The 17,880-nt window shown below is 39.9% G+C and overlaps 1 long non-coding RNA gene and 2 pseudogenes across 1 annotated transcript; 2 read left to right on the top strand and 1 right to left on the bottom strand.

Annotated features, from left to right (window-relative positions):
• Positions 1-2,405: 2,405 nt before the first annotated feature.
• LOC139197216 (uncharacterized) lies at positions 2,406-4,409 on the bottom strand. The gene is made up of 3 exons (XR_011582374.1): positions 4,093-4,409; positions 3,348-3,407; positions 2,406-2,593 (listed from the first exon to the last, which is right to left on the bottom strand). It is a non-coding gene; the product is annotated as an uncharacterized lncRNA (long non-coding RNA).
• Positions 4,410-10,489: 6,080 nt separating this feature from the next.
• On the top strand, positions 10,490-11,953 carry LOC114825490 (splicing factor 3B subunit 6-like protein; annotated as a pseudogene).
• A 2,738-nt stretch (positions 11,954-14,691) lies between these two features.
• On the top strand, positions 14,692-16,787 carry LOC103437676 (cytochrome P450 71A9-like; annotated as a pseudogene).
• Positions 16,788-17,880: the final 1,093 nt, after the last annotated feature.

Here is a 17,880-nt window from a genome sequence, read left to right as displayed (position 1 = left end):
TCAGCTTTGGAAAGTGTTCATTTTCAACCCCTCCCCCGGTTGGAGGCACGTTTTTTAGAGTTTAGGGAACCCAAAAAACTGTTGCAGCCTTCAAAGGTATAGCCACCTAAAATGGAGTTAAAAGTTCTTCCAGAACACTTGAAATATGCTTATTTGGGTGCAGATTCTTCGCTGCCAGTTATTATTGCTGCTGATTTATCATCAACAGAAGAAGATAAATTGTTGCGCATTTCAATGAGTTATCAAGATGCAATTGGTTGGACTATAACAGACATTAAAGGGATCAGCCTTACAATTTGTATGCACAAAATTTTGATGGAAGATGGAGTAAAGTCGGCCATTGACGCTCAACATCGTTTGAATCCAATTATGAAAGAAGTTGTTCATAATGAAGTTATGAAGCTTTTAGATGCTGGGATGATCTACCCCATTTCAGATGGTAAGTGGATTAGTCCAACTCAAGTGGTGCCAAAGAGTTCTGGTATTACAGTTGTAAAGAATGATAATAATGAACTTATGCCTACTCGCTTGACTACTGGGTGGCATATGTGTGTTGATTATAGAAAGATCAATGCGGGTACTAAGAAAGATCATTTTCCATTGCCATTCACTGATCAAATATTGGAAAGGTTGGCTGATCGTGCTTTCTATTGTTTCTTGGATGGCTATTCAGGGTACAACCAGATTCCAGTTGCACCTGAGGATCAAGAGAAGACAACCTTTACATGTCCTTTTGGGACATTTTCATATCCAAGAATGCCTTTTGATTTGTGCAATGCCCCTGCCACATTTCACATTTACCGGGTTAGTTGAACATGTGGTTAAGGTATTTATGGATGACTTTTTTATTTTTGGGGATTCTTTTGACCAATGTTCGCAGAATTTATCTCTAGTTCTTGAAAGATGCACTAGGACCAACCTGGTTTTAAATTGGGAAAAATGTCATTTCATGGTTAAGCAAGGGATTGTCTTAGGCCACTTGATTTCTAACAGGGGTATTGAGGTTGATAAGGCTAAAATTGATGTGATTACAAAGTTGCCACCTCCGACAACTGTTAAGAGTGTTCGATCTTTTCTTGGTCATGCCAAGTTTTGTCGACGGTTCATCAAGGATTTCTCCAAGATTAGCTGACCAATGTGTAATTTATTGGCTAAAGATGCTCCTTTCGTTTTTGATGAGGCTTGTTTGGAGGCCTTCAAGAAATTAAAGACACTCTTCACTACAACACCCATTATTGCAGCCCCTAATTGGAGCTTACCGTTTGAATTAATGTGTGACGCTTCAGAATATGCAATAGGAGCAGTTCTTGGATAGCAGAAAGATAAGCTTCCCCAAGTTATTTATTATGCTAGTCGAACCCTCAATGATGCACAACTAAACTATGCAACCACAGAGAAATAATTTTTGGTTGTTGTTTTTGCACTGGAAAAATTTTGTTCGTATTTAGTTGGGGCTAAAGTGATTGTTTATACAGATCATGCAGCTTTAAAGTATTTGTTGTCTAAAAAAGATGCTAAGCCTCGATTGATTCGTTGGATTCTTTTATTGCAAGAGTTTGACTTGGAAATCAGAGATAAAAAGGGTAGTGAAAATGTGGTGGCTGACCATTTATCTAGATTAATTATTCCTACAGCTTCCGAAGAGGAATCCTTACCATTATGTGAGAGTTTTCCAGATGAACAGTTATTTGCGGTCCAAATCAGTACACCTTGGTTTGCTGATATTGTTAACTACTTGGTTAAAGGTGTAGTGCATCCAGATTTAACGTTTCAGCAGAAAAAGAAGTTTTTATCTGATGTAAAGCATTATTTCTGGGATGAGACATACCTATATAAGTATTGCCCAGACCAGATTATTCGCATGTGTATTCCTGAGGCTGAACAGGAAAGTGTTATAAAATTTGCTCATCATTTTGCATGTCATTTTCTTGATAGGGATTTTACTACTCATGTGAACAGGTTAAAAACTCCTATTATACTTGCAAGAATCACAAGGTTGTTGTAGTATAAACGGATCTCGCAAGGTCGTTCTCCACAGGGATTATTAAATAATTCGAAACAAACCAAATTCCAATTAATTATTGTAAAGTAGAAATTGAGATGATTGATTTTATAACCTACTTAAATTAAAAACGAATTTAATTAATAAAAATAAGACAATCTGCAATATTAAAAACTAGAAGGAAAAGAAAACAGTTTTGGGATAAATCAAATTAAAAAAAAAAGCACTAGGATTCCACCATCACCTAGCAATCCTATGAACTTTTACCAATTACTTATGATCTACAGACACGCCCCGACCCTGATATTCCCCGAATACCAGGATAGACACGTGCTGGCCAACACCCGAGGGTGACGAAAGCCATTAATTGATACAAAAGCTAAGAATAAGAAATAAATAAGGGTTAGAAATTTAAAAATACAATGAATTAACAATTTAGGAACGTGCTCAGAGCATACAACTAAACCTAATCGCTAAAAAGAATTAAGATAAAATTTAATGAATAGAGGAGTGAGTCCTACATCGAGAGGATCCGAAAATGCTGCTGCGGAAGTGCCTTGACGCCGGGATTAGGTGCCTTGATCCTAAGTCCTGAATGGGGGCGCAAAACAAAGGTGAGTGGACCAAGTTTATATATATAATAATAATAAAACAGTTATCAACATACTAACCCCCAAAGTTTATATAATGAAAACTACTAGCATAATAAATGATGGATTTAACAAAATCCTAGCATGCCAAAAATATCTCAAAAGTCATATCGCGGAAACTCATCGCAGAAATCAAAACAATAAACGTCTCGTAAGCGCACTGTGTTGCTAGATAGATCACCGAATAAATATAACTCCCGGCCCAATGCCTGCACCTCAGTCTCTGTGCCCGTAGCCAGAGATAACTCACTCCCGGCCCAATGCCTGTCACCGTGTCCCTCAGCCTTTTGCTAGGGATTATTTCTCCCGGCCTAAATGCCAACACCAGTTCCTCGCCCCAGGCGGCATAGTGTCCACTAGGTACGCACAAATAGTTTCGCCTCTCTTAAATAACCACTTCATAGCATAGGTTACCGATCATTGTCTACACTATAAAGAGGGGTTCAAAAACATGTTCTAGCATCCTATCGTCATCTATCAGATAGTTTACCAGTTCATGATTTTTATAGAAAATATGATATATATTAAAATATAGCTCAATATAAGCTAACAATTATTTTCTCACCAAAACACGAGACGAAATCAATAAATTCAGTAAACAGGATTGATATAAATCAATTCACAAAATTCGTAGGCATGCTAATCATTTATGCAATTACTATAAAATCATGTAATTTTAGAAGGGGTCCACTCACAGTACTTAGTTGCCAAAAGCTGCGCCACTAGCGAAGACGGAAATGTCACAATAATTGCCCCTAAGCACATTAAATAGTCCAATAAATAAAACTATATAATAGAAATTGAATTTGGGAAAACGAACATTGGAAACGGATTCAGAACGTCGAATTACCCTAAGAAGGGTCCCGGACGAAAACCCGAAAAGTCATCCCTAAAGTCAATGTTGACCGGGGATCAACGGTCAATTTAGGTCTAATGGGTTTTAGGATTGAAATCCGGATTAGGGTTTAGGTTAAATAGGATTAGGATTTATTGGGTTTTGGAATTCTAAGGCTTTTTGGGTTAAAAGGGTTTAGGGTGAAGAAATGGGGTTTGGGTCTAAGCCCAAACACACACACACATGGCTGCAAACACACACACACACCACAAAGCCTAAGGCCTCACAAAAACAAACAGGGCTTTAAGCCCTTTGAATTAAACCGGCCCAAGGCCCCTTCAACAATTAAGGCCCGAGGCCTTTGGGTTTTGAAAACAAAATAACTTAAAAATAAAAGGGTGCGGGCTGGGTTACTGGGCTAGCCCAATTGGCTAAGGCCCGGGGGGTTCTAATGGCCTGAAAGGCCTGGTTGCCGAGGAAGAAGGCCGGAGATTCGGCCGGAAAACCACCCCACTTTAAACGGCCATAACTTTGTCACTACTCAACGAAATCAAGCGAGATAAAAACGAAAGTTGTAGCCCTGGAAGAGCGGAAGAGAATGGTACCTCACACGATGTCTAACTCGCCGTGGTTTGGTCGAAAAATGCCTCGAAAGCCGTCGGACTCGCCGAAAACTTCCACCCCGGCCAACTCGCCGTGGTTTGGCTGGAAATGGCCTCGAAAGGGGCGATGCTCGCCGGAGCTTGTGTACGGGGCTTCGTGGTTCGATTTTCAAGATGCCAATGCTATGGTTGAGTTCGTAGCGACGAGATAAAGACGATGGTGATGTTTGTTGGTAAGAAAAACTCTCCGAGGGGTTGAGATAGAGAGAGCCGAGAGAGTGAGGGAGAGAGAGTTGCGGGAAAGGTGAGGGAGAAGAGAGAACTGAGAGAAGAGAAAGGGAGATCGGGAAACATAAAAAAAATCATAAGGTGGGCCCCACATGGCTCACCATTTAAGAACTAAACCATTTTTAAAATATAAAAGGGGGTTAGGGTGTTTCAATCTACACATGCCACTTTGAAGGTTAGGTTTTCCTAATTTATATTCTACTTAGAACCTCCAACATAGAACGTATATCTAACTTGCAACCCGTCCGGACATTCAGATCAAATCTGAACATGAAAGATTCATTATGCTTTATGAAAACCCTTTGAAAAACCATGCAATCCTTAAGACGTGGTGTTCATCCTAAGTGAAATTACAATTATTAATCACAAGAAGCCAGCGTCAATTTCAGGGAACCTTCCGACCAAAATTGCATCAAATTACTTTTTTAAAGATCCTAATGGTAATCAGGCATTAAGACAATTAGATAGTTTTTATCTCGGTGATTAACAATTCAAAGTATGCATACAATCAATCATAAGTAATTAAATAAAAATCACATATTCATGCTAAGGGGGTGTGAGGAAGCTTAGGGTTTGTGAGGAAGCTTAGGGTTTGTGAGGATGAGGAGGCCCTTTTATAGAATAAAGGCTCATCCCCTAATTACATATTTGCCCCTTCCTTTATTACATAATCACATTTAAGTCCCTCGAGTATTTATACGAGGTCTAAATACGAGGCCCTAAATATGGTATAAACAGTAGTCCCCCAAGTCTTCAGTCAAGAGTCTTTTGGCTGGAGACTTGAAATTCAGTCCATGTGTGGGCCGAAGTAACTAGATGTTGTCTTGAACTGATGTTCGATGTAAGGCGGTGCTCAATCTGAAATGATGCTCAACCAGAAGTAGCACATGCTGCGAGACTGCTCGGCTTGTGGCTTATGTTGCCTTGGTTGGCTCGGCTTGTGGCGTTTGAAGGTGGGGGAGTCCCTTTTATAGAATAAGGGCTCACTCCTCAATACATAGATGATGGGCTAGAGTTGATGCTCTCTAATGATGGTGAGGGAGTCCCTTTTATAAAATAAGGGATCGCCCCTTCATACATAAGTAATGGGCTAAGTCCCCCGAGTATTTTTCATGAGGCCCAGTTGAGGCCCAATATATGGTGTATAGTGTAGTCCCCCAAGTCTTTGGTCAATAGTCTGTTGGCTGGAGACTTCAAATTGAATCCATGTATGGGCCGAAGTGGCGATTGTTCGGAGGCGATATTTGTATACCCTGCACTGAAGCTTTGTGGGTGAAGCTTTTGCAAGTGAAACTTTGAAGCTAGAGCTCTGTAAATGAAGCTTTTGAAGCTAGAGCTCTGTAAATGAAGCTTTTGAAGTTAGGGCTCTTTGTAAATGAAGCTTTTGAAGCTAGGGCTCTTTGTAAATGAAGCTTTTGAAGCTAGAGCTATGTAAATGAAGCTTTTGAAGCTAGAGCTTTTGTAAATGAAGCTTTTGATGCTGTTTGACATGAGTGATGCTCATGAATGTTTATGTTGATTGACATGAGTGATGCTCATGGATGTTTTCATGAGTGATGCTCATGAATGTTAACATGAGTGATGCTCATGAATGTTGACATGAATGATGGTCATGAATGTTTATGTATGATTGTCATGAGTAATGCTCATGAATGTTTATGTATGAATGACATGAGTAATGCTCATGTATAATTTGGAGTACTGGGCGTACTTTTGATCACCTGGTTGGTGGCATGAAGGAGAGTACGGGTTGTACATTTCATCACCTAGTTGGTGGCATGAATGGCTAGTTGCCAAATTTAGAGTACGGGTTGTACATTTCATCACTTGGTTGGTGGTAATAGCGGCAGGTTGCCGAATAATTTTGGAGTACTGGGCGTACTTTTGATCACCTGGTTGGAGCTGTTTTGGGCTTATGGGCCTTCACCCTCTACACAACATTCCAGTCCATTTATTTTGGGCTTTTCCGTTTTTTTTTAATTACCTTCTGATGGGGTTTATACATCTTACTCTCTGATGGAGTTTATACAGATGTTTCCGAAAGATAAAGAAAATAAATTACATCATTTTGGCGGGATGTTTATTCCTTGCTTTTGCAGTGTCCCCATGTGCATCCCTTTTGCTTTCCTCTTTTCTGCTTTCTGAAATATTCTCCCAACGACCATGATCTTTTTTCTTTTCTGTTCCTTTCTTTGATCTCTCCACCTCCAGACACACTCATTTGCTTTGGTCGTGCCCATCCATTCTCACTTCTCTTTTTCCCTTTTTCTTGCTTTTCTTTTCCCACTGCTTTTCTCTCTTTCGACAAGATGATGGACGGAAATGAAGCTTTTACAGGATGACCCCAGCTTCGAGCAGTGTCCCCATGCTTTTGCATGTTTATTCCTTGCTGCTCAACTAAGAAAGTGGAGGGAAAGATGCCAGATCTGCTTATAATTGATAAATAATATAAAGAAATATAAAGTCTTATCTTCTTCGTGAGTATTTCTCGTGGGTGTTTTTTCAGTGGTCTTGCAAAGCCAAAATACTGAGCAGCAATGGCAATGAACTCCACTTTTCCAACTGTAAATTGATAGTTTTTGCTACGAAATTCCTTTTCATATCGTCTAATTGTGAGAGTGGAGACTTCCATAGCCAATGTCATGGTTTCCAGGAAGATAATAAACTGGGGTATTTAAATATCTATATGGCAACCTCAGTGAAAAAATATGTCCGAGACGGCTCAATGATTCGCTCCACTCTTCATCCAAAAGGTGAGGATCGCCATCGAAATAGTCACCTAAGAAAAAGACAACGTCGGGCTGGAGAGGAAGTACAGATTGATGAAAGGCCCCGCGTATGCACAGGTCGGTGAAGAACTGCGCCAGGTCGAGAGCGAGTGATTTGGGCGGAAGAGGGAGGTCCGGTCCATGAGCTGCGGGTAGGTGCAGCCACAAGCAGATTTGGCAGAGCCGTTCCGTGACATAATTAGGGTCGGCTGTGGAAGAAATAGTGCGATTGAGGTGCGGCCACGAGCAGGAAGAGAGAGAGGGCCTCCAGTAGGTGAACATCTAGCTGTAGATGAGAGTTGCCACCCATATCAGGCAGAGCAGTTATGTGAGCTCCGCCTGCTTCATCTGTTTTCGTCCTGTTTTCGTTACTTGACTAGAGAGCACATCTGAAGTAAAGAACAACTGTAAGGGCCAATCAAAAAGAGTATTCAAAAGCAATTTCATCCCAACCGTCAAAAGATATTTCTGAGGATGCACTTGGGCCTGAATTCCCGTATGTCTTTGGAAAATCTCATTGGGAGGATTTTAATGTCATTCCAAATGAAGGCATCCTAGCAGATGTAGACAGATATCGTTTAAACACTTAGGTGTGGCGCTGGTGCAGCATATGCCGCGGTGCAGACGCGGGTACATCCACGTGGTGAACAACGACTTCACGCCTGATCTTCGTTAAGTGGCAGGAGAGGCGGTTCGGTGTCTGCAACTGCACCACACCTGACGCTGCTCAGGCTAATCTTTCTGGAAGGATCGAAGGATTTGAAATGGGTTGGTGAGGGGAGAGAAGAAACTGTGGTTGAGTTTGGGTGTTTTTATTTCTGCATTTTTTAGAGATGGGTTCTGCAGATTCACGGTGGATATTGTGGTGAGGTTTCACGATGGTGAGATGAAAAATGAAAGAGAACCGACATAGTTTTTTGTGTCGTTTCCCACAGACGGCGCCAAATGTTGATGCACAAAACCGGAGGTCTTGGAACAACGTAAATCCGACCGTGAATCTGCATGAAATGTAAATAACACAAGATGTATCGTGGTTCACCCCAAGGTTTGGGCTACGTCCACACTGATTGTATTGTATTTCTCTGTTGAAGAGGGAGAGAGAGAGAGCTTAAAGCTTAGGGTTTGTGAGGGTGAGGAGGCCCTTTTATAGAATAAGGGCTCCTCCCCTAATTACATATTTGCCCCTTCCTTTATTACATAATTACATTTAAGTCCCTCGAGTATTTATACGAGGTCTAAATACGAGGCCCTAAATATGGTATAAACAAAATTAGTTACCCATATTCATAATTGAAATCATAGAAAATATTATTAAGAAAATGATTGAAAACACCTTAAAGTAGAAAATCTCCAAAAACCCTAACAATTCTCTCTGTCTCCAAAATTGCATGAAATAAAGCGTAGTCTCAAAATGGTAGACGGCCAAGCAATATATCTGCTAAGCCCCCACACAAACCCTAAAAACAGGTCCTTTATTCCCACTAGGAAACTAAATATAATAATCAAATAAAATAGGAAACATAACCCTAAATTAAATGGTAAAATTCGCCTAAAATTTGAACAGCCACATTTTGGACCCATAAGCTGCTCCAAAACTGGCCCCATATAGCTGGATTTAATGTTTGGAATATTCTGAACACTTCTCCAGAATGCCACGAACCCATCCGAAGTTATCTTGGGCTCCAAAAACGCAATTTAAACCCAGAAACGCCATTTTCCAGCACCCCCCATCACTCCTTTATTTTATCGCCAGAAAATAACCGCTTGGTGGAAAAATCCCAAATTTTGATACAATCAAGCTAAGTGACTCACGAACGTCCTCCAACTGGAATTACTCCAAAATTCGTCCATTTGGTCTTGTTTTGCTCCAGAGGAAGTCGAAAGTCCTATATTGAAAATACAATTCAAAGTATCAAAATTCTTCCAAAATATTAACCAAAATATACTAAGATTAGGGTAAAATATAATATAAAATCTACTCATCAGTTATCATTAAGTCTAAAAAATTTATGATATCACGAAAAGTTTTAAGTCAATTTTTATTCCTTGAACCTCAAGTCTAGGAATTAGTATTGTTTAATTACTAAGTTCTGGCGTGTGAGAAATTAGCCTCCTGTCATGAATAAGACATGCATTGTATAATACAAGAACTCATTTCTTTTTCTGTACTTGCTTTTCATTGTTTCTTCTTCGTCATATAATTGTGAAATTCATGAACTTTCTGGAAAGTGTTCCATGGTCGAATTCATTACCAACGTCAAATTTCGGAATCCAGATCCATTGATCCTTTAACCCATGCCTATAAAACAGGGGGAAATAAGAGATTAATTCAAGAATAATAACAAAGAATACTACAGAAGAAGGAAAAAAAACACATTAAGCTGTGTAACTTTTTGACATAATTGTGTTCCGCAATTGCGGTAAAGCGTCTTATGATATATTATACAATTGTTTAAAAATACTCTCGATGTAGTAAAGATAATTCAATTTTATTTATTATCAGTAGAAATTATTAAATGAGTTTCCATGCAAATTTATTTTTAATGTAACCATATAAGCAAATTTTGGTTTTCAATCTCTTTTGTTGAGTATACGATTATTAAGAATACTATGAATAAAGATATGGAAAAAATATTCGGCATAGTTTCAAGTGAGGCCTAAGATACGTCCTTGTTCGCCTTGAGGCCAGCTTGAAATAATTTTCATTTGGGTGTGACCAGACTTTGTTTTTCTTCTCCTACCTCTCACAATCCACTAATTTCCGGTTCTAGCAACTGTTTTAGGCCTTTTCCACTTGACAATTAATTGGGACCAGATAATCATTTATCATATTATAAGAAAGAGCAAGAATTATATAGATCGAGTTTATCACTACTGTAATATGAAATTAAAATAGGGTGAGAATTTTGTTTTTTATAAACGATAGATAAATCTACATAAACTACGGAGAAGGAGATTCAGACACAGGTTATCAGGTATAAAAGTGAATATTCTCAACTAATCGAGGTACAAGCTACTTACGTGCAGTAGAGATTTAGGCTAAGCTATACAACATGGACGACCTTCAACTACACATGAATCAAACTTTATACCACATGCTTACTCCCTCCTACTTAGATAGAACAAGGACCGAATGAGATTCGGTAGTACAAGGACCGACTGAGATTAGGTAGAACAAGGATCGAGTCCCGACAGAGAAGGTCGGCAGAAGCTCTCAAAAGAGAAATACGTTGTGCCAAATGATACACCATTTTTATAGAATAAACAGTGATGTTGATTTCTTAAGTAACTTGCTCGAAATTAACGCCGCAAATCTTTTGATTGGAATCTGCTAATATGAGGTAATGAGTAACATGAATCTCAGTTGACTTTGGACCACTTCCATCAATTAATATACACATTCCATTTTATATTTCAGTGATAATGAGTGTTTGTACCATACTTAGGGCCTCCGTATTTAGACCTCGTATAAATACTCGGGGAACTCAAATGTAATTATGTAATAAATGAAGGGGCAAATATGTAATAAGTGAGGAACCCTTATTCTATAAAAGGGCCTCCTCACCCTCACAAACCTCAAGCCTCACTCTCACATTACAAAGCTCTCTCTCCCTCACAATCCTCTCACAAACAGAAAAATACAATATCAGTGTGGACGTAGCCCAAACATTGGGGTAAACCACGATACATCTTGTGTTCTTTACTTTCTTGCAGATTCACGGTCGAATTTACGTTGTTCCAAGACCCCTCCGGTTTTGTGCATCAACATTTGGCGCCGTCTGTGGGAAACGATACGAAAAGTTGTGTCGGTTCTCTCTCATTTTTTCACCTCCTCCGTGGATCTGCAAAATCTACAAAAACCCAAGAAAACCAAACACCACACCAATATTCTAATTTGTCCTCCTCACAGCCAGTGCTTTTCCATTTACTTTCTGATCCACCTTCTCTTGCTTAGACTAAACTCCATCAAAGGCGCAACTAGATCACAGACGCCATCTCTCTCTCTCTACACTTTCTCTCTCTCAAAAGCTAAAAGAAACACCACCCCCACTACCACCACCGAAGGAGAATCGGAAAACACTGGAAACTACGCAGAACTCGAGGTTTGGCCGATCCGGAATGATGCAATAGGCCTTCCATCTGCTCTAGATTCAAGTTAAAGTCAACACCCGCCTCTTTCCGGAAGTCAACCACGTGCTCTACGTCCGCAACCTCCCCTTCAACATTTCGAGCGAGGAGATGTATGACATCTTGGGAAAGTACGCGCAATACCGCAGATTCGCATCGGGACGAACAAGGACACCAAAGGCACTGCATTTGTCGTTTACGAGGACATCTACGACGCCAAAACGACGGTGGATCACCTTTCCGGCTTCAACTTCGCAAAATGTTACCTCATCGTGCTCTACTACCAGCAGGCGAATATGGGCAAGAAGTCCGACACGAAGAAGAAGGAGGAAGAGATCACCAGGATGTAGAAGAAGTACGGCGTCTCCACCAAAGATAAGCGATTTCTCTGGCCGCTCTTCTGGTTAATTTTGTGATGTTTGGATGCTGGGATTATCTGATTATACTATTCCGGATTATTTTTATTCTGGATTGTGTAATATGCTATTTGGGATTCTAGATTTAGAGGTGTTAGTTCCTTTGTTATCCTCTGCGCTGTGGCTCGGTTCCTGGAAAACAATGGGTTCTCCAAAACCTTGAAAAAGTTCCCTTCTGAAGCTGGAATCGAGAAAGGTGAACTGAAGGATTTACGACTGGATTTGAAAGAAATGTACTGCAAGTATTCTAAGATGTGGTGTTAGTACAATTTTGGGCCATAAAAAAGGTGCAAATTGGAGCGTCTGACAAAGTAGTAACGGCAAAAGATAGTGTGCACATGCATGACAGCAAAGCAGAGACAGAGACAGAGAGAGGTGCAGTGGAAAAGAAAAACAAAAGCAGAAAGCAGAAAGAAAAAGCATAAAGTAAAAGCATAAAGCAAAAGAAGATAAAAAGAAGCAGACATAATTGCGGTGGTGATGGCATGCAGAAAAGGGAATTATGGGCGTGACCCATTGAGCAGAGGGGGGTCGGATTTATTTTTGAATGATGTAATTTATTTATCTTTCGGAGACATCTGTATAACCCCATCAGAGGGTAATAATAATAATAAAAAATAAAATAAAAAAACGGCAAGCCCAAAATAATGGGCTGGAATGTTATATGGATGGCGAAGGCCCATATGCCCAAAAGAGCCAGGCCCTATGGCTCCAAATTTATTCGACACCCTGCCGCTATTATCACTAACCAGGTGATCAAAAGTACGTCCAGTACTCTAAAATTATATATGAGCATCACTCATGTCAATCATACATAAACACTCATGAGCATCACTCATGTCAATCATACATAAACATTCATGACCATCATTCATGTCAACATTCATGAGCATCATTCATGTCAACATTCATGAGCATCACTCATGTCAACATTCATGAGCATCACTCATGTCAACATCTATGAGCATCACTCATGTCAATCAACATAAACATTCATAAGCATCACTCATGTCAATCAGCTTCGAAAGCTTCATTTACAGAGCTCCAGCTTCGAGAGCTCCAGCTTCAAAAAGCTTTATTTACAAAAGCTCCAGCTTCAAAGCGTCACTTGAAAAGCTTCACTTACAAAGCTTCAGTGCATGGTCTACAAATACCGCCTTCGAACAACCGCTATTTCGGCCCATACATGGATTGAATTTGAAGTCTCCAGCCCACAGCGTCTATTGACTGAAGACTTGGGGGACTACACTATGTACCATATATTGGGCTTCCGCAACTGGGCCTCATGAAAAATACTTGGGGGACTCTAGCCTATTATTTATGTATTAAGGATCGAACCCTTATTCTATAAAATGGACTCCCTCACTTTCATTAGAGAGCACCCATTATTTATGTATTGAGGAGCGAACCCTTATTCTATAAAAGGGACTCCCTCACCATCATTAGATAGCATCGCCGCCAGCTGAGCAACCACCTCGCCGCGAGTATCACTCCTAATCCATCATTTATGTATTGAGGAGCGAGCCCTTATTCTATAAAAGGGGCTATCTCACCATCATTAGAGAGCATCGCCGCCAGCTGAGTAACCGCCTCGTCACGAGCATCAACTCTAACCCATCAATTATGTATTAAGGAGTGAGCTCTTATTTTATAAAAGGGTACTCCCTCACCATCATTAGAGAGCATTGCCGCCTAATGAGCAACCGTCTCGCCGCGAGCATCAACTCTAACCCATCACTTATGTATTGAGGAGCGAACCCTTATTTTATAAAAGGGACTCCCTCACCATCATTAGAGAGCATCGCCGCCTACTGAGCAACTGCCTCGTCGCGAGCATCAACTCTAGCCCATCATTTATGTATGAGGAACGAGCCCTTATTCTATAAAAGGGACTCCCTCACCTTCAACGCCACAAGCCGAGCCAACCAAGGCAACATAAGCCACAAGCCGAGCAGCCTCGCAACATGTGCTACTTCTAGTTGAGCATCATTTTAGATTGAGCACTACCTCATATCGAGTTTCAGTCCTAGACGACATCTAGTTACTTCGACCCATACATGGACTGAATTTCAAGTCTCTAGCCAAAAGACTCTCTTGACTAAAGACTTGGGGGACTACTGTTTATACCATACTTAGGGCGTTCGTATTTAGACCTCGTATAAATACTCGGGGGACTCAAATTTAATTATGTAATAAATGAATGGGCAAATATGTAATAAGTGAGGAGCCCTTATTCTATAAAAGAGCCTCCTCATCCTCACAAACCTCAAGCCTCACTCTCACATTACAAAGCTCTATCTCCCTCACAGTCCTCTCACAAACAGAGAAATACAATATCAGTGTGGACGTAGCCCAAATATTGGGGTGAACCATGATACATCTTGTGTTCTTTACTTTCTTGCAGATTCACGGTCGGATTTACGTTGTTCCAAGACCCTTCCGGTTTTGTGCATCAACAATGAGTAACATGAATCTTTTGATAGGATTCTACTAATATAAGGTAATGAGTGACTGCATCTCAGTTAGAAATTGTTGACCATTTTCCATCAACTATAAATACACATTCCAGTTTAGATTAATATTAGGTAGATTAAATTTGCAAACAAAATAATATGTTACCAATAAGAAATAAGTATGTTAATCAACACTTAAGTAAAAATCTAATTATCAACTTCCATGTTATTAATTTACAAACTTTATCTACAAATTTAGTCTATAGCATTACCCTCCAGTTTATATATTTCATTGACTTCCGCGCATAATATTTAATAGGATGGTGTTATCTACACACCCATTTTTACTTCTTACACGACTCTTGTTAATTTATATCATTTGATCTTTTTCAATTCTTTTGATCCAACGATCGAAAACTAAAAGGGATATGTGGAGGTAAAAAAGTGTGTATGAATAGCACCACCTATTTAATATATCCAAATGATCAACTTGCCATCTTAACTACTTATCACTTGTAATCCCTGTTTCCATCCTCACAAAATATAGCCATGGATTCTCAAGTCCTCATACTCCTTGTTTTCCTCGTACCCTTTATTTTCTTGATCTTGATCAAACATAGAAAGAAAAGTATTGCTTCTCAAGCAAGGAGGCGGCCTCTCATTGGCAACCTTCACAAGCTCTCCGATGGCGGCTTACCCCATCAAGTCCTTGAGCGCCTAGCCGCCAAATATAGAGATCTCATGTTTTTACAATTAGGCTCGGTATCCACTCTAGTGGTCTTCTCATCTCATATGGCAAGAGAGATCTTCAAAACTCATGACCTTATTTTTTCAGGTCGACTGACCTTATATATTCCAAAGAAGCTTTAGCTATGACTCTGTTATCATTTAATCCCTATGGGGAGTATTGGAGGGAGGTTAGAAAGATTGTGATCTTCAAACTGCTTAGTGCAAAAAGGGTTCAAATGTTTCAGTCTGTGAGGGATGAAGAGGTCGGACTTATGCTCAAATCTACCAAGCATTGTAAGGGTCCAGTCAATATCAGTGAACTTACACTTTTCTTGGCAAACAATGTTTTGAGTCGTTTGGCGTTTGGTAAAAAGTATGATGCTGAAGGAGAGATCGGAAAGAACAGACTTCATGAGTAGCTTAAAGAGACAAGGGCCATGTTGGGAGGATATGGTGTATCAGACTTCCGACCGTGGATAAGTTGGCTAAACAAGTTCAATGGCCTTGATCAAAAGATAGAAAAGTGTTTTAAAGGCTTGGACAATCTCTATGACAGAGTGATTGAAGAACACCTTGATCTGAAAAGGCCTAAACCGGAGCATGAAGATCTTTTTGACGTACTCCTTCGAGTTCAGAACGATCCCAGTCAAACAATCGTCCTCACTTCTGACCAAGCCCTCACTTCTGACCAAATTAAGCGTGTTCTAACCGTATGTTGCATTTTCTTTCTTCTGGCATTTGAAGATATGTTACTTAATTGGTATTATGATTTTCTTCTTCTTTTTTCAATTACTTCAATGATATTGTGTTAACATACACATTGTTAGCCCATTTCCAAACAAATTAAGCTTTAGGAGTCCAATGGTTGTGTAACAATTTGAACTTGAGACTATTGTTGGTATGGTTTTATAAATTAATTTAGCTGGCTTGGGAGACGGATAATAATTGTGAAATATTTTCTTGCAGGACATGTTTATTGCAGGGTGCCAGGGGCTGATACTTCCACAGCCACACTGGTATGGACAATGGTTGAATTGATTCGGAACCCCCGCGCATTGAGCAAAGCACAAGACGAGGTGAGAGAAGTTTTGAAGGGAAAACAGGTGGTGGAAGAAAGTGATCTGCCCAAACTCATGCACCTAGAGTTGGTCATGAAGGAGAGTTTTAGACTACACCCACCGGTGCCATTACTAGTTCCAAGAGAAACATTACAGAGTTGCATGATAGAAGGGTTCGAAATTTCTGCCAATACAATGGTGTTTGTGCATGCAAAAATGATAAGAAATGACCCGAAATGTTGGGAGAATCCAAAAGAATTCTTGCCTGAGAGATTCATGGACAGCTCAATTGACTACAAAGGAAACCATTTTGAACTTTTACCATTTGGCGCCAGAATGAGGGGTTGTCCTGGTATCAACTTTGGTGTGAAACTGATTGAGCTTGCGCTCGCGAATCTGCTTTATTGTTTCGACTGGGAACTACCTCACGGGGTGAGAATAGAAGACTTGGACATGGGAGAGGCTACTGGCCTTGTTGTGCCTTGGCCCGTTCGTCAGTGTGGAAACGAGATTCAGATTACAACCTCACCAAATCACACTCAGTTGAGCAAAATAAAATACAAGAAATAAAGACACCGAGAAATTTACAAGGTTCGGCAAAAATCCTGCCTACATCCTCGGAGAGATATTGCTCTTCACTATGAGAATAACAGTACAAGTACGTATGAGTTAAATCAACATAACCCAATCCTGAATCCCTTGCACACCCACTCATAGAATTTTCCCAAGAGCCTCACTCTACCCCAAGAGTTCTTTCACTAGAATACTTTTCACTCTAGCTCTCTTGATTTTCTCTCATCCGTGTTCATGCTTTCCCATGGGAGAGCCGAATGCTCTCCCCCTTGGATGCTCTCTTTTCCACCCTCTCCTCTTCGGCTCTTTGCAAATAAATGGAGAAGAAAAATAAATCAACCTTTCCTTTTTCCACAAACATAATGATGATGCATCATGCTCCCTTTGCCTTTTACTCAAACCCCAAAGCCACTCACGTGGCATGCAAATGGGAAACCAAGAAAAAAGGCCAAAACAAAAGAATCCCAAGCAAACATCATCATTGTCTTCCACTATTAGCCGAAATGAGATATGGCCACATTTGGTCACTACTCCGAAAGCATAACACACAAAGTCACTTAATTGTTGCCAACTCAAAATATGAGCCAATCACAACAGGCCTTACAGTTGGCAAGAAAGTTCCTTTATTTCTAGCTGCTAGACCTGCATATCATTGACAAGCTATGTTGCACAATAACATGCCTCGTCAGCCGGTAGAAAAATTCGTTCGAAATGGTTCAGAACTTGTAAGTTATTCAAAAAATCTGTTGTTAATTTTGTTGTCCATAAGTCTACTAGTATGACACCATGAAAAGTTTAAAGTCAACTTTTATTCCTTGAACCTCAAGTCTGTCTATGAATTAGTATTGTTTAATTACTAAGTTCTGGCGTGTGAGAAATTAGCCTTCTGTCATGAATAAGACATGCACTGTATAATATAAGAACTCATTTCTTCACCAGAAAGTGGGTTCTTAGGTGCAAATGTGATTTCTCTTAATCAATTGAACTACTTACGTGCAGTGTTCCTTGATATAGTGAAATTAGAAAGTAGAGATTTAGGCTAAGAGATACAACAAGGAAGACCTTCCACTGTATACGAGTCAAACTTAAGATCTCATGCTTACAAAATAAATACATACCAAAAGTCATCCACCTATGTATCGTGTCCCTCCTAGTTAGGTGGAATAAGGACCGGCTGAGATTAGGTAGAACAAGAGACGATTAAAAAGGTCGGTAGCAGCTCTCAAAGAGAAATATATAAGTTGTGCCAAGTGATGCACCATTTTTATAAATTAAAGAGTGAAGTTGAATTCTTAACTAGCTGGAAATTGTTGACCATTTCCCATCAATTACTCTACACATTCCAGTTTATATATTTCATAACTTGCATGCGTATAAT

The sequence above is a fragment of the Malus domestica genome, chromosome 06 (genome assembly GCF_042453785.1).
Source record: "Malus domestica chromosome 06, GDT2T_hap1".
NCBI classification, from domain to species: domain Eukaryota; kingdom Viridiplantae; phylum Streptophyta; class Magnoliopsida; order Rosales; family Rosaceae; genus Malus; species Malus domestica.
This window is presented reverse-complemented; position numbering and strand designations above follow the sequence as displayed.